The following is a 23,863-nucleotide window of genomic DNA, read 5'->3' on the forward strand; positions in this document are numbered from 1 at the left end:
CTAAAATTTCATTACTTAAAATGATGGAATTGTACATTATGGAATATAATAAGCAGACTGAAAGTGTATATATTTTTCTTTGGGGAAAATATAACTACAGAATTATTCAGCTAACACTATTATTTTCATCTTCTAAAGATGCACAAAGAGGTGGTGCCTTAAAAAAATAAATTTCATGCTGTCATTCTATCATTTCATTTCTGTTTTAAGATTTGACATGACACTATGTTAAATTTTACAGAGTTATCTTTAACTCCTCCCTGATTCTTATCTTCCTTTCACCAAAATGTACTTTTAGGGGGATGAAAAATATCTGAAACATTAAAATTACAATAGAAGCAAGTCAGTTATGTTATTGTTACAAGGAGGAACAACATTATATTATAAAATAGCCAAGAAGAAAATTCTATGTATGACATATTTGAGCTCAGTATGTTGCTTTGGTTTGCTTTTGCTTCATTCTAATAGATTTAAGCAGAAATGGTATTTCAAATTTGCAGTTAAATTTGGATTAGTTTAAGAAAGAATGCTTAAGATAACACAGTTCATATTATTACTATTTGCAGGAAGCAAAATATTGCAATACCAGAGAAATATAGACACTGGAGTTGAGAGTTTACTGTATTATTTAATCTAGAACCTAAGACAGCTATTTCCAGTCATCATAGGGCTTATATGGGTAGTCATGACTGCATGAAGTTTCACACTGAAAAAAATACTTGGACTATGTGAAAAACAAATTGAGGAAACAAATAAGGTGTGCTTAGTAGGTGAATGGATAGACAAACTGAAGTGAACTTATATAATGGAATACTATTCTTGATTTTTAAAAAAATGAGTTATCAAGATATGTGAAGATATGGATGAATTTATATGTATATTGATAAGTAAAAGAAGCCAGTGAAAGGCAACATATGCTAACATTCTGGAAAAAGCAAAAGTATAGAGATGCTAGATTCATGGTTGCAGAGATTCAGAGATGGAATAGGTGAAGAACAGTAGATATTTTAGGCTGGTGTAAATACTGTGTATGGTAGATACATAATGTATGCAGTCTTCAAACTCCTATAACTTTATAGGCCAAAGTGAACCTTAACATATGCAGGGTTTTTTTTAAAGCCACTTAATAGGTCAAGAAATCCCAAGATGGAATGAAAACTATGGAAAAGCAATCTAACTATATTACAAATGTATAAAACTCCTTACTGGAGAAGTGAAGCGGTGGGGAAAAATATGCTTTCCCAAGCAACTTTAGAAGTGAGTAGAGTCTGTAAAATTAAAGGCAAAATCAACTATATCAACGATGTATTCCAGTTGATAAAGTTTTTCCCACAGAGACAGAGGCTAAAGATTTTGATGCTGCTATACATACATCTTGAACGATTAAGTAAATAGGTCATAGATGATGGAAGTCAGGTTTTCTCACTGTCAGAGTGATAATCTATAGACAAGCAAGGAGAGGAAGCTAGAATTTTCAATGCAGTAATCGATTAGAGTTGGAGACATCTGTTAGATGTCAAGCTTAATAAAGATGGTACATAGAAATATTTTATAGATATGTACATACACATGGGTTAATACATATATATACATATATATACATATATTCCTTTGTTGTGTCCATGGAGATGGCCCAGAAGTAATGACCCTTCAGTAGAGAAAAAAATATCCCTAGCACTCAGATCTTGATTTCTAATGCCATTCCACGATTAAAGGAACCAGGATAATTTGGATAGATAGCTAGTTCTAGGACTGGGGCTGGAAATATATAAGAGCCTGGAGCATCTTTTAATGATAGGAACAAAGTCCTTAAATAAAACGTAAAATGACACTGAAGCCAATACAAGAGCTAAATTGGCCCAAAGTGGGGCAATTTAAGTAACACAAATAACAAAATGGTTCTAGATTAGAGCCAAAGCGTAAAATAAATATTCATAGGTCCATACTAATTTAAATACTTAAATAAACAAATAATTAGAAAAACAAAAGACACATTTCCTATCCACAAAAATTCCTAATAATTTATATAAATATTTTGGCCTCAAGGAGTGGACAATTACTCCCCACTTGTGTTGGCTACATTTAGTGACTTCCTTACAATGAATATAGTATGGAAAGGAAGAAAAAAGAAGAGTAACTTAATAGTGAAGAAATCTGACAAACATAACTCATCCAAGTGGTCAAGGCCAACATAGACATTGAAAAGTTGTGTTCACAATATATATCTCTTGATGTGATATGATAAAAAAAGTGGCACTTTGCCTCTGAAATCCTTCTTCCTCCTAAAATGTGTACACACACACACATACTATATCATAATTGTATAGACAGTAATCAGACACATTGTAGTGGAAAGATATTCCACAAAATATCTGATCAGAGCTCCTCAAAACTGTCAGTCATTAAAAATGAGAAATATCCGAGCAACTGTCAGAGTCAAGAGTGACCTAAAGAAAATAAACATAGTATGGCATCTTGAAACAGGAAAAAGACATCTGAAAAAAAAGGGAGGGAAATCTGAATAAAATATAGACTTTAGTTAATTATAATATGTCAATACTAGTTCATTGATTGTGACAAATATATCACGCTAATCAAATACATTCATAATAGGGGAACCTGAGTGTAGGGTAACTGGGAATTTGCTCTTTTCAAGTTATTTAAATACTTCAGGTATTTTTTTAAACTAAGGAGAACTCAATAAATATAGAAAGAAGTGGATACGGATTTCAGAAATAGGAAGTAGGATTTTCATCAGATTTTGTAAGTATATATGAAATGGATATTAAAGGAAATATAACTTTGGTTTTCTTCTTTGAGCCAAAAATATGAATTGAATTATCTTGCCGTATTTTTTCTATACATTACTGAGTACTCACCACAATAAACATAGTCACCATTTGTCACCATAAACTCTTATCACAATATTATTAATTACATTATCTATGCTGTACTTTTCAGCTCTGTGACTTATTTATAACTGGAAATTTGTATCTCTTAATCCACTTTACCTATTTTGTCTGTCCTCTCTCCTCCCCTCTGACACCCACTAGTTTGTTCTCTGTATTTAAGACTTCGTTTTGCATTTTAGATTCCAAATGTAAGTGAAATCATATGGTATTTGCCTTTCTTTGTCTGATTTATTTTATTTAGTATTAGTATTCTCTTGGTCATCCATATTGTAGCAAACAGCAATATCTTATTCTTTTTATGGCTGAGTAATATTCCTTTGTTTGTGTGGTGTGTTTGTGTGTGTTTATGTGTATGAAATATCTTTATCCATTCATCTATTGATGAATACTTGGGTTGCTCCATGTCTTGGCTATTATAAATAATGCTGCAATAAACATAGGGGTGCAGATATGGTTTTGTCAAATTAGTGTTTTTGTTTTCTTTGGATAAATACCCATTAGTGGAATTAGTGTATCACATGGTATTTCTAGTTTCAATTTCTTGAGGAACCTCAATACTGTTTTCCATAGTGCACATTCTAATTTACATTCCTACCAACAGTACACAAGTGTTCCTTTTTATCCACATCCTCAACGACATTTGCTATTTCTTGTGTTTTTTGCTACTAGTCATTCTGACTGGTACTAAGTGATACCTTGTGATATCTCATTCTGTGTAGTTATATTTCATGTATGACTGATCTATTCATATGGGAATATCTGAACTCCTATACAATAAGTTATATAGAGTTAGGAGTAAGCGTTAGTAAATTCTGCAATTTAATGCCTGGATTGATCCTTCCAAAAGAATAACAACAACAAAAGAGAAGCAGAGGTAAGAGTGGATAGTGGAATATGAGGATGAGATGTTGTTCCAGAAGAAAAGATAAAAGTGTTATAAGGAGGAACTAGTTAACAATAGCAACTGCTATTAAGAATTCAAGTAATTCCCTTTACTTCGCCATAACTATCTATCTATATACACTTCTTCATATCTACATATTGAAAAGAGGTCAATAAAACCTGAACTGAAATATGATGGGATCAGTAGAGGGACTTAAAGTTTACTGAGAACTCTGTGAAATAATCTGAAGAGATAAATTATTTCCTGGGGTTACATTTATATCCATGAATTCAATGATTTATGTTTTAATGACTCAAAGTGGTAAATTTCATAGTCCATCTACTCTCCTTAGCTTTAGCTCAACCTATATGTCTAACTTAACAAATCTGAATAATGATAAAGTGAAAACTCTATTTGCTATAACTTATTGTTTGCTTATGATAGGGAAAGCACTGAGTGGACATTACATTTATATTAAAATTTCACGAGTACTGAGTAGTGATAGCATTTCCATTTTGCAAATGAGAAAAGTATAGCATAGGAACACAAATTAACCATCTAAGGTCCCAGAAGCTAATACGTGTTTGAACCAGATATTGGGGATGCTTGGGTGGCTCAGCGGTTGAGTATCTGCATTCAGCTCAGGGCATGATCCTGGTCCAGGGATCAAATCCCATATTGGGTTCCCTGCGAGGAGCCTACTTCTCCATCTGTCTCTCTCTGTGTGTCTCTTATGAATAAATAGAAAATAGAATCTTTGAACCAGATACTGTATTTGTGTGGTACCAAATTTTTGGCTCTTCCTCTATTCCATTATTCAATTAATAGCATCTTCCCCAAGCCAGTCAGTAAAGTCTGAAAAATGGCCAAGATCACTCTTTATTGTTTACTTTCAAAAGTGATTGCTCAAAAAATAATGTTACCTAGTCTCTCAAATAACTGCCTGCTCTTCATTCTTCTCCCTATCCTTTGACACTGCCAAATTTGGTTCTATTTTCTTTTTCCTGATTTATATCCATAGCATCCCTTTTGGTTTTCTTGCTCTTAAACTCTTCCACATACCCAATACATTCTTCATAGAAATAAATGAAATCTCTGTTTGTGGGTTTTTTGGTGTTTCCAAGTGAAATTTCTCCATGGTGTTCAGGAATAATTGAAATCTTATAGCCTGACACAGAGGCTCTTTATCATCTGGCCCCTATGTAATATTCCAGCATTATATTTTATCATATATGGCCAGACACATTTTCTTTAGCCATGGGGAACTATTTTCAATCCCATGAACATGCTGTGTTTTTCCATATGTCTAGAACTTTGTTAATTGTTTTGCCTTGGCTTAAAATACTCTTTCCCCATCTTCCTATTTGTCTGCTGTGTAACTTTCATTCTTAAAAACTCAGCTTAAGAATAGTTTCTTCTTAGAATATTTTTCCCTGCCAATCTTGTGCTGTATTGGCCGTGACAGCTGCCCAGACTGTCCTTGTTTTTGATCACCTTGGCAGTTTTGAGGAGTGCTGCTCAGGTATTTTTTTAGAATATCTTTCACTTGGGGTTTGTCTGAAATTTTAATTAAGATTATATAAGGGCTCTATTTTTATTGGAGTGGGAAGAGGAAGACCACATAGACAATTTTCATCACATCCAATCTAAGATTATATTCCCCTCTTCTGCAGTGCACTTACAGCTTGTTCATATCATGATTTTAACCTTTGAACTGATATTATGTTTTGCACCATTTTCCTCTTGATTATGAATTCTGAGATATATTCTCTTGACATATAGTAGCTGTTCAATTAATGTTTGCTTTCTTCATATGAAAATTTTAGTGAGAACTTTAGAAGTTACCCCAGATATTACGAGAAGTGGGAAGCTAAATAATAAATACACTGTTAAAGACCTGTAATCAGTAGTAAATGTGTTTTCCATGAAAGTACGTATAATTTGAATCTGATTACACAAGACAGAGGAAATATAAAAGCAAGAATAATTATGGTAAAAAGATCATTATCAATAAGAAAATCTTATAGATAATTCTGTGGTCATATCATCTAACACAAATAAAGAGCTTGATGAGTTTTAATATAATGAATATTGAGGACAAAAGTTGCATTGGTGACATAAAAACTTATATTTGCATATTAATATGCACTTTGAACTAATGATCTAATATCTTTTGGTGATAAAAAGAAACTCTAATATATTTATTCTAATAATGCTTCTACTTGAGTCGAGTGACTAATAATCCAACGGTTTTATTTTCTAGTTTTAAACCTATAATTAGAATGTGAAGTTGAGGGGAAAAAGACAAAGGGATAAAAAACTAGAAATGGCAAGGTAGAAATGAGAGCCAAAGGATAATTGACTATGGTGAAGATGCAGAATAGAATCCACTTAAGTAAAGAGAGTATTGAAAACTGTAAGTAAAATAAGAATTTCTAAAATAAGTTACTTGTTCAATATGGAAAGGAAGGAAAGAGTATCATGAAGTTGCAAGACAGATTAATTTTAATTTTAATTTCAAGTTAGGAAAGTTTCAGAACTTATATACTACAGGGAAAGTTTCTGGTGCTCTCATTGATTGGGAACAAGGAAAATAACCTGATAAGCTTAGGAGTGAAAGTTTAGATATATTAACGTGTGACATGATGCATGCATCAACAATGCATGCCACATAGCAGTTTCTTTCTTCTTTCTTTCCTTCTTTCTTTCTTTCTTTCTTTCTTTCTTTCTTTCTTTCTTTTTCTTCTTCTTCTTCTTCTTCTTCTTCTTCTTCTTCTTCTTCTTCTTCTTCCTTTCTTTCTTTCTTTTTCTTTCTTTCTTTCTTTCTTTCTTTCTTTCTTTCTTTCTTTCTTTCTTTCTTTCTCTTTCTTTCTTTCTTTCTTTCTTTCTTTCTTTCTTTCTTTCTTCTTTTTCTGGAAGGTTCTCAGGTCTTCCATTTATTTGTTCTCTCAACCTCACAAATCTCCTTTTATTACCTCATCAGCTCCACATCCCAAGACTTAGGAAACACAAACTCATATCTGGATTCTTATTTTCAATTGAGTAGTAAGTCATTAGTACTCAACATGAAAACATGAAACAAAGACAGGGATGGAGATGGTCCAGCCCTGCCTCTGCTGGACGGGAAAGCACATCAAGGAAGAGAGTGCACATCAGATTAGGACAGGTCATGGTGGGCAGGGTGGGCCAATCTCCCCACCTCCTCACATTATGTTCCTAGGGGCACAGGCACATCCTGACACTTTGCAAAGAGACGAGCCAGGGTTGTTGATGTCATCACATGAGATGTGAACACATCTTGCATGACTCAGTCCCCACAGGGCAGCTGCTTTCACACTCTAGGAGCCGTCAGAGACACATCAGAGCCCTGGGCATTGTCATCGCGTGCAGCACGAGAGTAGCCTGGTCCTTTTCCTCCCAAGCGCTGCTTCATCCAGGTCACAGCTCCAATCACCCCAGCGACCACAAGAATCAGAGCAGCAATGCTGATGATGAGAATGGTGGACAGAGGAGGAGGAGGCTCCCATCTCCGGGTGACGGGCTCCACCAGCCCCTCATGCTGCACGTGGCACCTGTACCTCTGCTCCTGTCCACAGGGCACCACCGCAGCCGCCCACTTGGGGAAGGTCCCATCTCCTGCAGGCCTGGTGTCCACAGGCTCTGTGTCCTGGGTCTGGTCCCCCCATCCCATGCCAGGTCAGGGTGATCTCCGCAGCGTAGAAGCCCAGCGCCCTGCAGCTCAGGGTGACCTCACGGTCCGAGAAGGGGTGGCGGGTCGCACGCGTGTCGGGGGGTTCTGCGCGCTGCAGCGTCTCCCTCCGCGTCTCCAGGTCCTTCCGCAGCGGCTCGGCGCACGTCGTCCCCGGGTGGTTGCTCTCCGCTCTGCAGCACCTGCCGCCTCCCCCTTGCGCGGGGACACGCGCCGCCGTGGCCGCCGCCGGCCGGGAGCGCAGGTCCCGGTGCAGGGGACCGTCGTAGGCGTCCTGCCTGTACCCGCGGGGAGGCGCCCGTCGGCCCCAGGTCACAGCCGCACCCGGGTCTGGAGGGCGTGGGACCCGGCCTCGCTCTGCTTGTAGCAGCCGCGCAGGGTGTCCAGGTCCACTCGGGTATCCGTGCCGACTTCTTGACGCCCCGCGTCTCCTGGTCCCGATACCCCGGCCCCTGCTACACCTGCGTGTGGGGCCGCGACACGGCGGTGTCCAAGTGCCCGAGGGGGTGGGAGCCCGCCCGGGGCAGGGTTGCGGCCAGGGTCACCGACAGCAGCACGTGGAGGGCTGGCGGCGCCACCCGCTTCCTCTCCGGGGTCCCGGGACACTGTCCACATAGCAGCTCCTTACTAAATTACCGTAGTGTGAAATGGAATGGTAGCTACCCCGCAGTACTCACGCAAAGCCCCCCCACGTTTTCATCAGGTATGCCACCCGTGAGACGGGGACCACAGGTGGGTAGACAGGGACCACAGCCTGCCGGGCAGCTTGGTATGCGCCTGTGACTATGCTCTTGAAGAGGATTCTGACGCTCCTGCCCCAGACACTCAGCTGTCGGCGGAGGGCATGGGGAGCGCTTTAGTTTCTTTTTTTTCTTTTTTTCTTTTTTTTTTTTTTTTTATGATAGGCACACAGTGAGACAGAGAGGCAGAGACACAGGCAGAGGGAGAAGCAGGCTCCATGCACCGGGAGCCCGACGTGGGATTCGATCCCGGGTCTCCAGGATCGCGCCCTGGGCCAAAGGCAGGCGCCAAACCGCTGCGCCACCCAGGGATCCCTAGTTTCTATGAATTAGGGAAATACGCCTAGGGGATGTCAGAAACTAGATAAAAAGAACAGAAGTTCTTGGATTACTTCCTGGATCCGAGCAGCCTGACCATCTGGACTTAAAAAAGAGAAAGTTGTGACTTATCTAGGTTGTTCAGTTGTAGATCATTTTGCTGCTAATTGATACACAATGAATATTTTTTTTTGGTGTAGCTGTATAATAATAGGATGATTTCATTATCAATGCCTGCCAGCAATTAATTAGAAATTAGAAAATAATCTTTTGTGCTTATCCTCCAAGTGCATGTCATCATCTAGGCCCAGTGCCTCCCTTAAGTATTGATTTTTCCCATTAGGAAGACAAACCATGAGAGACTCCAATCTCTGGGAAACAAACAAAAGGTTGTAGAAGGGGAGGTGGGTGGGGGATGGGGTGACTGGGTGACAGGCATTAAGGAGAGCACATGATGAGAAGAGCACTGGGTGTTATGCTATATATTGGCAAATTGAATTTAAATTTTTTAAAAAGTATTTTTCTCCCCCCCCCCAATTACTGGTATCATGCTCCAGTTTTTGTAATGCTTTCCTCTTTTACCTTCTATTATGTTTTTAATTTTAACAAGTTACTATGTCAGTTGATGTCAGGAACCTAAAATATCAAACATTGTGTTAAGATTTTTTTGCCTAAAAAAAAAAAAAAAAAGATTTTTTCCTGAGATAAATTCTATAAGCTTAAAAAGATTTACTGCTCAAACACATACAACACACACAGAGAGGAAACGGCCTTTGAGTTAGAATAATGTTTTTCTAAATATTTTATTTATTTATTCATGAGAGACACACAGAGAGAGAGAGGCAGAGACATAGGCAAAGGAGAGCAGGCTCCCTGTGGGAGGCTCGATGCGGGACTCAATCCCAGGACTCCAGGATTATGCCCTGAGCCGAAGGCAGATGCTCAACCACTGAATACCCAGGTGCCCTGAGCTAGAATAATTTTGATGGTAAGACAATCAATTACTTTTATGACACTACAACATAGATCAAAATATGTCTGGAAAAAATGTTAAGCAGAATAATCTTGCAAGAGCAAAATTCTAAAATATTGTCATCTATGCAACAATAATTTGATATAAATGATATTGAATTTATGACTAATTATTTCTTTATACTCTGTCATTATTTGCCAATTTCCTTCTTAAGTGAGATATTTTTCTAATGCTATACCTTCAATAGTTATTTGATTTTTTTTTTTAATTTATTTATTTATGATAGTCACAGAGAGAGAGAGAGAGAGAGGCAGACACAGGCGGAGGGAGAAGCAGGCTCCATGCACCGGGAGCCTGATGTGGGATTCGATCCCGGGTCTCCAGAATCGCGCCCTGGGCCAAAGGCAGGCGCCAAACCGCTGCGCCACCCAGGGATCCCTAGTTATTTGATTCTAATAAAGTACTTAATGGTAAAAAAAAGCCCTTACGTAACTGTGAAGGAACTTTCATTTGAGTTTTAACTTGGGTTCTGAGTATTCTTTCCTATCAGGTGAGTTAGTAATAATATTATTGATCAAATAAGTAAGAAAGAAATTTAATATATAGTAATGTTTGAATTATTATGTTGTAAAAATTTAAAAAAATGTTTAGGAATAAACAAGTTTCTTCACATGTATTCACAAAAAGAACTATAGTTATATTATCAATATAAAGCATAGGTTATTTATTGAACGCTAAAATAAAAATGAAAAGAGAGCTGAGGAATATGTGTGAAGAAATAAAGTGATTGATGATAAGTCTAGTTTCTTAAACGTCAGGACTGAAAGGTTATGCGTGTTTTGCTGATTTATTATATATATTTAAAATATATTTTTATATACATAAAATGTAGGTATAATGTATATACACACATGTAATATATGTATAATATATATACACACATATAGTATATATATGTATATGAGAATATGTATAGTGCATTACATTAGAATTGTCTGGAAAGCTTTGAACTGCTATTGATTCCTGGAACCCACCTTCAGATAATCTGAATCTGTTGTGTTGGGATGGACTTCATACACTGATTTATTGTAAAAGTTCCATTTATTGATTCTAATGTGTAGCTGTCTGAGAAGTATGATTCTTGAACAATTTGAAATAATCTATTATAAATATGTGTGAGAGAGTGTGTGTGTGTATGTGTACATGTGTGAGTGTATTAGTTTGCAGCTGCTGTTTCTGCTTTCTGGTTTGGGCTAGTTAGCTATTTGAATAAATCCTAATGATGACAGCTGTCCAGCAATTAGGAATCTCCATCTTATAATCTTACTAGAAAATAACCTTGTTTTTTGTCTCCCTATAATCAGCTGTTAAAATTTACATAATTAATTCTATGCTATGCAGTTTTTAAATTGGCAGATGATTATGTGAAGGAACTACAAGAGAGAAGGCAGACCATACTTGAAAGCAGATTTTTTTCCCCAGAAAACCAGATTTCAATTAAATAAATAAAGGCTGCTACCACTTTTTAGAAAATTGTCTTTAATACAAGTTATATTTCTTGGACCAGTGCTGAGAATAAAATATGCATACAAAATACTTCACTCTGTAGTATTTTTTCCAAATAAATGTATTCTCTCTTTGCTTTTTGGAAAGTATGAATTGAGATAAACTAAAAAAATGTATTTTCTCCAAGCTAGAACACATATCTTATTTTGTTCCTATACAATGTTGTTGAATCTTTTCAAGATCTACAGAGTGGATTTAAATACAAGAAACAAATATCCTGTGATAATAATGTTTATAAATTTAATTTATCTAAGTTAATTAATCATCATAACCAATAACAAGGATAGTTATCAAAAACTGATTTGCAGGAATAGCTCTATATGACATAAAAGAAATGATGAGTATTTGAATAGTGATATATACTTGTTTTACTAGATATCCTGCAGTTATTTTATTCTGACTACCACTCAGAGGGATTGATGATTGTACACCACAAGTCTCAGGAAGGGTGGCTAAGTGAATAGTAAAGGCCTTAAGGAAGGCAATAGACTGCCAATCTTTAAACACAGAGTAGGCCAATACTAGTAACCCAAGAATTGCACCCTAAAGAAACGCAGAGTACTCTGTAAATATTCATATGTTAGGCAGGTGCCCCAAGCACAGTGAGGATTAATATTTAATTATTTTTAAGATTTATTTATTTATTTTAGAGAGAAAGAGAGCATACGTGAGCAGAGGGAGGAGCAGAGGAAGAGGGAGAATCTGAAGCAGAATCCTTGCTCAGTGTGAAGCCGTCACAGGGCTCCAACCCGCAACCCTGAGATCGTGACCTGAGCCAAAATCAAGAGTTGGTCACCCAACCAAATGAGCCACCTAGGTGCCCCTATTTAATTCTTTTAAAATAGTCATAAGACAGGAATTTCCAGATGCTAACTCCTACAGATAAAATAACTTTTCTGCTACTTCTTTACTTTCTACCTACATTACATGATACTTTGGATTTTACCATACTGATTTTAGCCTTTTGCTTGTAGTTCAATAAAACTTTGAAGATAACTAGATTACTCATTATTTATAAGAGGGCCCAGGTAGTTTTTCCCACAGCCATGGTTGCAGTTTCATAGAGAAAAATGTTCTCTTTCCTCTTCATAATTTCTTCCATGGCCAGTGTGATTGGCAATGGTAATGTTAGTCATAATTCCATGACCTCTTGGAAGCTACATTAAACAGCAAAATGACACAATTTCTTATATCATTTTTTCAAGCATTCTATATCTTGTGTATTTTAGCATAACTGCTTTTTAGAAAATAAATGTACACATATTTCAGGAGGACTTACTTAAAAACAGTAACTACTACTTGATAACTGCAACTAACAATTACAATTTACCACTTACGTTTTTTTTTTTTTTGCAAGAGAAAAAAAATCAGTGCTAAAGTGCTTTAGTTTTAAAATGATTGTTTTCCTACAACAATTATTCAAATAAATAAAAACTTTAAAACAAAAAATAAGTAACACAAATCTTTCCAAGCACAAAACCAAGCAAACAAAAAAGGTCTTGATCCATTAACAGAGTTCCACAAAACTATAGCTTGCCTCAAATTTTGTTTCATTAGATGTTGTGGATGATAAGAGACAAGTCTGGGCATCGATAGATAGGATTGTATGCAGTTCTGTGAACTGCCTTAATATCATCTATTTCTCACCCACTCAAGGGAGTAAGTCCAAATGTGTATGTGAAATGGAATCCACCCTGTTTTTAAAAAGTAAATCACGCACTCATTTAAAATTCATTAGCTGGTTACTTGCAAACACCACAAAGCTAAATGTATAAATGTAGTACACATTTCACATTCCATGAAACTGTGAGACAAAGACTCATTGCCGAGACGTTATGAGGTATTCTGTTCTCATCTTCCCTCCTAACATGGTGCTCAGAAATAAACATTGAGTTAAGAGATGTTTGAAGACCTAGAATTATCACACAGAAAGATCTAGTAGAGTCATCATTAATAACAACTAATATCTAAAACTGGGAGTTACTGTCAATGACTACCAGCATTATAAGCCTTGCCATGGGGAAATTTTGAAGATACTCTTGGAGTTGTTAATAGATTTTATATGCACCTCTCCTTTGGTGATGGCACTAAGGTCTTGCCCTTAGGAGGAATAAAGAGAGCAGGCATGGCAAGAGAATTTCAGTCTATTTACCAGTTCTGATCCTTTGATAGTATTACCAGAAATGTATGTTGAGATGTATTCAGAAATTTTATATTAGCTTCCTGGAAATGAGTGTTATAGAATAGCAATATTTACATAAGCATGGACCAAAGGAAATATATGAAATTTTTTGCCAATACTGGACAAGTATTCTTTTTTGGCTAAACATAATAAGTAAGACATCATATTTTTTTAATGGGTGAATTTCTGACGGACAACATGGTGAGGTTTATTGGTCAACATAATCTGTGAAGGCGTCAAAACTAATAGGATTCTGAGCTATGACGATTCTTTCAGATTTATGGTTATATAAATCTGGGGGGGGGAGGGTGTAACTTTAGGAATTTAACACAATGATGCATCAATATGACTTAATCTTGCCAACTTTTTCAGTTATCACTCCAGTGGTCCAAATTGTCATTTACATTAGATGTGAAATAAAAATCTTCTTCATCTCTTGATATAGATCTAGTAGTGTTTATTAATTGGCCCTATTTATAATTTTATTCCAAATTTTTGGTTTCAGTAGTAAATACAGAATTCAAAATGACAGTTACTGGCACCAGATTTTCGCGTGTCATTAAATACCTCCAAGCTATATTCTCCTGCCTTAGCGTCCTCTTGTGTAAAATAGGGCTTTGACTAAAATTTATTTAACACAGCTGTTGTTAAGATTAAATGAGAAATATTGTGGGGGAAAAGATCACTTAACTGAGGATCAGACAATTTTCTTTTCTTATTCTATATCCAGGTAGCTGAACCCTTCTGATATATCTAGCTAGATCATCATCATCATCATCATCATGTAGGATTACTATACCCTTAGTACATGCCAGACACGATTTAAGGTACTTTAAATGCATTAACTTATTTTATCTCCATAACAGATCTATAGGGTATATAAATTTAAAATGAAGTATTTTCAAACTATAAGTATTTATAGTTCTATAATCCTGACTTGATTATATCTAAATGGAACAGGCCTTCCCTCACAGAGAGAAATCAGGCAATCAAATTAAAATACAGAAAAGGAAAAACAAGATTTTAATTACATGCTACCAAAATCATCATTCAATTAAATATAAAATAATTTGGATTTTGTCATTCTCAGGTAAACATCAATGTCTACCTTGTTTACTTATTGTCTACTGTATACTGTCCACTTGTTTTAAACATCCCTATTTTTATATAAAAATAATATTGAGACTCTGCTAGACTTTCAAGTGTATTTCTTATTATCACTTTTAAATTTCCTATACATTATTTTGCATAGAATTGCCAATGTGCTAAACAATGCTGATATAAGCAGAAAACTATCCATATGAATTTACAAAAATTAAGTAGGTTACCAGAATGCTAGTAAAACTTTGTACATTTCAAGAAAGAAAAATGAACTCACTAGTGTCTAGTTAATCATTCTTTAAAATCTGATGCGAAAACAAACCCATTACAAGGGACATTAGAAGAACAAACAGATAAAACATATCCTAAAGGTAGATTTCTAATGATCAATAAATTAGACTGAGATAATTAATTCCTCTTCCTTCTAAAGGATTCTTTCAAGGTGATTGTTCCACAGTTTCATAGTTTCTGAAATGAAACCTACTTTAGTATGCTTATCTGTTTATATACAATTTATTGGTATATGTGATAGGATTAAAATAATGTTTTTAAATTAATGGAAGGTTTAGGTAGGATTGAAAGAAACTTACAAGAAAATATATTAAATAATATATAACTACTATAGTGATTAATTAAAATGGAAAAGAGTAAATTGGAGACAGTGGAATCAACTCTTAGGACATTTTTATTTCTTAGAGAAAGAAAAATATTTTTACCTGAAGCTAGTGTGAGAGAATAAGAATGGGAGTTTGTTTTATTCTCACATAACCACCTACAAAGTTCTCTTCAGTCTTGAGACTGGAGGAAAAGTAGTGGAAATAGTAGTAGGAGTGAGCTTGTGTATACCAGTAGACACTCACTATATTGATCATACAATATACCCTGAGTACCTCATGTCTGCAATTTTCTAAAGAACCAATAAAAAATAGTTGATAGAGAAAAAATATGTCTTATCGAAAAAATAGTAATACATGTTTATCTATAAAACAAAATCATCTGTCAATTTTTTTAAATTTAAATTTTAGTTAACATACAGTGCAATATTAACTTCTGGAGTAGAGTTCAGTGATTCATCACTTACATATAACACTCAGTGCTCATCACAGCAAGTGCTCTCCTTAATACTCATCACTTATCTAGCTCATGCCCCATCCACCTCCTTCCATCAACCCTCAGTTTGTTCTCTATAGTTAAGAGGCCTTTATGGCTTGTTTCCTTCTATCCTTTTCCTCTCCTTCCCATATGTTTATCTGTTTTCCCTCTTTTTAAAAAATAATTTATTTATCTTTATTTTGTTTATTATTATTTTTTTTATTTTGAGAGAGAGACAGAGTGTGTGCAAGGGCATGGGGGGTGGGGCAGAGGTATATGGAGAGATGCATTCTTGAACAGACTCTCCCTGAGCATAAGCCGAACCTGGGACTTGATTTCACAACCCTGAGGTCATGACCTGGGTTGAAATGAAGAGTTGAACACTCAACTGGCTGAACTACCAAGGTGCCCCTATTTTATTTTATTTTATTTTATTTTATTTTATTTTATTTTATTTTATTTTATTATTTTATTTATTTATTTATTCATTCATTCATTCATTCATTTATTTATTTATTTTTTGGAGAGATTACACAACTGCAAGAGTTGGGGGAGGGACAGAGGGAGAGAAAGAATCTTGAGCAGAATCCCTGCTGAGCACAGAGCTGATGGGGGGCTTGATTTCATGAGCTGAAATCAAGAGTCAGAAGGTTAACCCTCATTTGCTTTCTTAATTCCACATATGAGTGAGATCATGTGGTATTTGTCTTCAACTTATTTTACTTAAAGTAATACACTCTAGCTCTATCCACATCATTGAAAATGGCAACTTTTCATTTTTTGGATGGCTGAGCAATATTCCATTGTGTGTGTGTGTATATATATATATATATATATATATATACACATATATATATAGCATATTTTCTTTATACATTCATTATTCAATGGACATCTGGACTCTCTCCATAGTTTGGCTATTATTGGTAATGGTGCTATAAACATAAAGGTTCACGTACCCCTTCAAATCTGTATTTTTGTATCCTTCGGATAAATGCCTAGTAGTGTAATTGCTGGATTATAGGGTGGTTTTATTTTTAACTTTTTGAAGAACCTCCAAACTATTCTCCAGAGTCGTGGTACCAGTTTGCATTCCTATCAACAGTGCAAGAAAGTTCCCCTTTCTCTGCACCCTTACCAACACCTATTGTTTCTTGTGTTGTTACTTTTAGCTATGCTGAGAGGTGTGAAGTGGTATCTCCTTGTGGTTTTGATTTGTATTTTCCTGATGATGAGTGATGCTGAGCATCTTTTCATGCATCTGTTAGTCATCTGGATGTCTTCTTTGGAAAATTGTCTATTCATGTCTTCTGCCTGTTTCTTAAGTAGGTTGTTTTCTGGGTGTTGAGTTTGATAAGTTCTTTATAGATTTTGGACACTACCTGTTTATTAGATATGTCATTTGCAAATATCTTCTTCCATCCCATAGGCTATTTTTCAGTTTTATTGATTGTTTCTTTTGCAATACAGAAGATTTTTAATCTTGATGAAGTCCCAAGAGTTCATTTTAGTTTTCCTTGCCTATGGCAGTGTGTCTAGTAAGAAGTTGCTACAGCCAACGTCAAAGAAGTTTCTACCTGTGTTCTCCTCTAGATTTTCAGAAAAAGCATTTGACAAAATATAGCATCCTTCCTTGATACAAAAAAAAAAAAAACCAACAAACTAAGGATAGATGGGACATATCTCATTATAATAAAGGCCATATATGAAAGACCCACAGTTAACATCATCCTCAATTGAGAAAAACTGAGAGCTTTTCCCCTATAGTCAGGAAGAAGACAAGAATGTCCACTCTCAGCATTACTATTTAACATAATATTGGAAGTCTTAGCTTTAGCAATAAGACAACAAAAGGGAAATAAAAGGCATCCAAATTGTCAAGGAAGCAAACTTTCATTATTTGCAGATGACATGATACTCTATGTAGAAAACCTGGAAGACTCCACCAAAAAAATTGGAAAAATACATAAATTCACATTTACTGAATACATAAATTCACTCAGTTCCAGGATATAAAATCAAAGTGCAGAAATCTGTTGCATTTCTCTGCACCAATAATGAAGCAGCAGAAAAAGAAATCAAGGAATCAATCCCATTTGCAATTGCACCATAAACACTAAGATAACTAGGAATAAACTTAGCTAAATAGGTAAAAGATCTGTATTCTGGAAACTATAGAAGGGTTACGAAAGAAATTGAAGAGGGAGACACCTGGGTGGCTCTGGCTGAGCATCTGCCTTTGGCTCAGGGTGTGATCCTGGGTCCCAGGATGGAGTCCCGCATTGGGCTCCCCCACGAAGTCTGCTTCTTCCTCTGCCTATGTCTCTGCCTTTCTCTTTGTGTCTATTATGAATAAATAAATAAAATCTTTTAAAAAAGTAAATTGAAGAGGACACAAAGAAGTATTCCATGCTCATGGATTGGAAGAACACACATTATTAAAACATCTACAGTATGCAAAGTAACCTACACATTAAATGCAATCCCCATCAAAATACCACCAACATTTTTCACAGAGCTAGAACAAATGACCTTAAAATTTGTATGGAACCACAAAATACTCCAAATAGCCAAAGCAATTCTGAAAAAGAAAAACAAAATTGGAGGCATCGCGATCCCAGATTTCAAGCTATATTATAAAACTGTAGTCATCAAGACAATTTGGTACTGGAACAAAAACAGACTCACAGATCAATGGAATATAATAGAAAAGCCAGAAGTGGACCCACAACATATGGTCAACTAATCTTTGACAAAACTAATTTTCCCAATGGAAAAAAAAACACAGTCTCTTCAACAAATGGTGTTGGGAAAACAGGACACCATGCAGAAGAATGACACTGGGCCATTTTCTTTATTATATACAAAAATAAATTTAAAATGGATGTGGTCAAGAAATCACTTGTCAATTTTTATTCATTTCAACTCAACTCATATGAATTATAATCAATATGAGCTTAGTATATTTTAATAGATTTATAATCATATCAAATGGGAGCACTAAAATTAAGATTTTTCTAGGGTCTATAAAAGGCTTGCAATTGCTTCACTACATCTACCAATGACATAGAGTCCTGTGTGACTATGGAAACTCTTTTAGTTTTTTTTCTTTTTTCTGCATCAGTTGGCAAATAAATGGATAGCAATGAGACTCCTTACAGAGCTTACTTGTAGAAATTATCTTTGGAGCTGTACCATCTTGAGATGGTTTGCTTAAAACTTTAATTCCCTTAATTGGATTTTGCTGTGAAGTGAGGCCAACCTACCTAGAGTGCTATCCACTCTTGGAATCGTGCCTTGACAGATGGTTCTTAGTAATTACTACAATCATGGCACCCCAACTTATACCTCTTATTTCAAAGTCATTTCTCTGTATTAAGGCTATACCTGAAAGAAGGGGTCAAAATGACTACTTTAAATAAATTATTTTTCCTATAAAACATAGATGCAAAATTTTAAAACTTGGGGAAATGCATTAAATTATTATTGATGCATGGCATATACATTTACATATATAAAATATGTTGAAAATATTAGCACAGGCATAATAGTATTTTTAAGGTGATGTAAAATTTATGTTTCAATATAAAGCAGGTGTGTATATGGGATCTCTCATAGTCCCAAGGAGAACTATAAAAATGATAGCTTAACCAACAAAATGTAATATTTAAGAAAATGAATTAAATAGTTAAAAAATCTATTAGTAATATTTCAAAAATTTGATACAAGTGCATATTTAAAGTTATACACATACACATATATTTATATATGTGTCTATATGAATGTGTATGCAAAAATCTTGCCTATTTTGTGAAATTCATGATATATATTTTATTTATAAATTATATTTATAAATATAAATATATTTATCTTCATTATCAGAGCTGTATATTGCCTCTAACATAATTTTCTTCTTTTTTCTAACATAATTTTCAAGAGTATGTCATCTTTACTTCATCTAAAGTCTTTGAGCTATTGTAATTTTATGTCTGTATATCATTGAAAATTGGACCCCAAACCACTATTATCCATTTTCATAATATCCAGTTATATATATTTATTATAATTTATTATTATACTAAATGCCAACATGAAGTTTCTTAAAAAGTAAAGCAGATCACTATTACTTACATATTAATAAACATACCAGATTCTCTTTAGTAGTAAAAAACAATAAGAAGTTATAAAGGAAAATATTATCACATTTCCACTAATATAATTTAAAAATATTCCTTCCAATGAATAAAATAAATAAAATATGATTGTTATATATAGTTATGTATACCATGTATTTTATTCATCATTATATATATATATATATGACTATATAATATATACCAGAAGAAATAGAAATATATGTATTTATATGTATAAATATACACGTCACCTATCCATTGGTAGACTTAGAGGTTTTCTCTCTCTATATATATAACATATATATCTAATAATAAAAAGACATAGGATGATCTTAATTGCACATGAATCTCTAGATGTAATAAAAATCCAATCAAGTGAAATTCTAAGTATTTTATTTCAGTAATTGTTTCAAGAAAAAAATATTATGATTGTAGAAACCATAAAACAGGTTCAAGATGTCCTTTGAATGAAGTCCTATGCATTGTTTGGCAGGATCTCTGAGAATTAAATGCTTCTAAGATGCACCTTTGATTATTATTGATTATCTAGATTATTTCATACAAATCTGGAGAAATAGAACTTAAGTTGTAGAAAACTGTTTCCTGTCAATAGCAATACAGATTTTTGTCCCAGAAAATATAATTGATGTTATTTCATGTGATTTTCCACTTTTAGAAAAGTTGACATCAAACACTATATTTTAATTTATATTATCCAGGTGTCCATGCCTCTTATCAAATTAATTTCAAGATTCCTGATTGTGTTTGTTTTGGTGTATTTTTTTGTTTGTTTGTTTCTTTTTCTGATCTCATGTGCACCGATTTTAACACCTTACTGGTTCCCTCATTAAATGAGTTAAGTTAAAAATTCAATATGTGTGTAAATTATATTTGCATAGGGGCCATTACATTACTTATTTGAAAATTATATTAAGCAGTTTTGGATGTCCGGAATATTGACATCAGTACAGTCGAGATATAGAACATGTCCTATCACTGTAAGATGCCTCATGTTGTCACTGATTAGTCACATGCATTTCTACTTTGCACACTTTATCTTGACCCCTGGAAATCAATAATCTGTGCTTCATTGCTACACTTTTATGAGTTCAAGAATGCTGTAGAAATGGAATCATAGGATATATATAACCCTTTGAGAATGGTCTTTTCCTCACAGTGTAATTTTCTGGAGATTCATCCAGGTATCGCCTGTACTACTGTCATTCATTTTTATTATCATGAATGTGACACAGACACACCACCTGTACCAACATGCCATAGTCTGCTCCCTCATTCGCTGGTTCAAAGACATTTGCATTGTTTCCAGCTTGGAGCTATTTAGCATAAAGTTCTTATAAATGTTTGTATATTTTTTTTAAGATTTTATTTATCCATGAAAGACACACACACACAGAGAGAGAGAGAGAGAGAGAGAGGCAGAGACACAGGCAGAGGGAGAAGCAAGCTTCATGCAGGGAGCCTGATGCAGAATTTCATGCCCTGGGCTGAAGGCAGGCGCTAAACCGCTGAGCCACCCAGGGATCCCCTGTGTATTGGTTTTTGTATGAATATGTCTCCATTATTCTGGGATGACTGCACAGGAGTGCAGTTGTTGCATTGTAGAGTGATTGCACATTTCATTTTTCTTTGAGAATCACCAAACTATTTTTCAGACAAGTTGTACCATTTTATATCCCCACCAACAATGTATGAATAATCCAGCTTCCCCACATACTTTCCAGCCTTTTTTTTATAAAGATTTTATTTATTTATTCATGACAGAGACAGACAGACAGACAGACAGACAGAGACAGAGAGAGAAGCAGGCTCCGTGCACGGAGCCTGACATGGGACTCTCCCGGGTCTCCAGGATCACACCCCGGGCTGAAGGCAGCGCTAAACCACTGAGCCACCCACCGGGGCTGCCCTTTGCCCATGCTCTTAAACTGGATTGCTTGGTTTTTAAGCTTTTTTTTTTTTTTTTCAGTTCTTTATATATTATAGTCGCTCGTATTTTGGTCAGATACGTGGTTGCTTAAAAATGTTTTCTCCCAGTCTTTAGACTGTCTTTTCATCCACTTTACAGAGCCTTCAGGCAGAAAAAATTTTTTAATATTGATGAAGTTCAACACATCACTTTTTCTTTTTATGCATCTTGTTTTTGATGTTAAGTCTAGGATTACTTTGACTAGTCATAGTTCACAAAGATTTTCTTCTATTTTCCCCCAAATTTTCAGTGTTACATTTTACATTTATTTTTTTAACTTTTAAAAAAATATTTTACATTTAAGCCCATGATCTATTCTGATTTATATTTTGTATAAAACATAAGGTTTGGATTGAGCTTTGCTTATTTTTTGTCAATAGATTTCCAGTTGCTTCAGGGACATTTGTTAAAAGACTTTATTTCCTTTATTGAAATGCTTTTATTTCTTTATAAAAAAAAATCAGTTGGGAATACTTTGTGGATCCTTTCCTGAGTTTTCTATTCTATTCCACTGATTTATATGTCTATCATTTCACCAGTACCAAATACTTTTGACTACTATGTATCTATCTAACCAATCTTGAAATCTTCTACATTATTCTTCTAAAACTTGTTTTGGTTATTCTAGTTCTTTTGCTTTTCCGTATCAGTTAAGAATATTTTTGTATATATCTATGAAAACTCTTGCTGGGTTTTGATAAATTTTATTAAAACTGCATCTCAATTTGGTGAAAATGGACATTTCTGTTATGGCAAGTCTTCCAATCTTTAAATATATTATGTGTCTCCATTTATTTAAACATACATATATTTTATTTCCTTCAATAGTATTTGGTAGTTTTCAGCATACAAGCTCTATACACTATTTGTTAAACTTATGCATAATTATTTTTGTTTTGAGTGATTATAAATGGTGTTATATTTTGAATGTTTGAGTCTATGAGTTTGTTGCTGGTATACAGAAACAGAGTTTTATTTTCTTTTTGGAGGAGGTATATTGATCTAGAATCTTGTGATCATACTGAACTCACTTTATTAGCTCTAGGAATCTTTTGTTCGTTTCTATTTTTGGTAAAATCTTTGTTATTTTCTACATTTGCAATGATGTCCTTTGCACATAGGGGCAGCTACTCCTTGCTTTTCTATATGAATTTTCTTTCTTTCTTTTTTTTAATTTTCTTTCCTTCCTGTTCTTTCTTTTTTTTCTTTCTTCTTTCTTTCTTTCTTTCTTTCTTTCTTTCTTTCTTTCTTTCTTTCTTCTTTCTTTCTTTCTTTCTTTCTTTCTTTCTTTTTCTTCTTTCTTTTTTCTTTCTTTCTTTCTTTCTTTCTTTCTTTCTTTCTTTCTTTCTTTCTTTCTTTCTTTCTTTCTTTCTTTCTTCTTTCCTTCTTTCTTTTCGGTTTACTGCATTGGCTAGAACTAGTACCACAATATTCAATGTATAACTAGTAAGAGCAGACATCTTTGCCTGGGTTCCCAAACATAGGGCGAAGCATTCAGTCTTTCACTACTAAGTACAATGTCAGCTCCATTTTTTTTTTTTTTTTTGTAAATGCTTTTTATCAAGTTGAGGGAGATTCCCTCTACTTTTGTTTTGCAGTCTTATCAAGAATGACTGTGGAGAGGAGCCTGAGTAGCTCAGTCAGCTAAGTGTCTGCCTTTGGCTCTGGTAATGATCCCGGAGTCCTGGAACAGAGCCCTACATCAGGCTCCCTGCTCAGTGGGGAGTCTGTTTCCTCCCTCTCCCTCTCCACTTGTTTGTACTCTCTCTCTCTGTCAAATTAATAAATGAATTTTTTAAAAAAGAATGTCAAATTTTGTGAAATATTTTTCCTACATCATTCTGTATAAGCATTCTGTATGTTCCTGTAATTTTTCTGTTTTGTTTTTTTTTTTTTTGGCCTGTTGATGTAATAGATTGCATTGATTGACTTTCAAATATTGGACCAGCCTTGGATCCTTGGAATAAACTCCACTTGGTGTTCTTACTTTATATTGATGAATTCTATTCTTTTCTAATGTTTAAGAATTTTTATGTCTATATTCTTTCCTTTTTCCCTTCCTCTCTCTTTTCTTTCTTTCTTTCTTTCTTTCTTTCTTTCTTTCTTTCTTTCTTTCTTTCCTTTCTTCCTTTCTTTCTTCTTTCTTTCTTTCTTTCTTTCTTTCTTTCTTTCTTTCTTTTTCTTTCTTTCTTTCTTTCTTTCTTTCTTTCTTTCTTTCTTTCTTTTTTTGTTCATTTGTTCATTCATTCTGTATTGTCTATCAA

At 34.7% G+C, this 23,863-nt stretch overlaps 1 pseudogene; it reads right to left on the reverse strand.

Annotated features, from left to right (window-relative positions):
- Positions 1 to 7,126: 7,126 nt before the first annotated feature.
- The window catches only part of LOC121487441, a 53,124-nt pseudogene continuing 36,387 nt past the window's right edge, over positions 7,127 to 23,863 (reverse strand).

Source organism: Vulpes lagopus, chromosome 1 (genome assembly GCF_018345385.1).
Source record: "Vulpes lagopus strain Blue_001 chromosome 1, ASM1834538v1, whole genome shotgun sequence".
NCBI lineage: Eukaryota > Metazoa > Chordata > Mammalia > Carnivora > Canidae > Vulpes > Vulpes lagopus.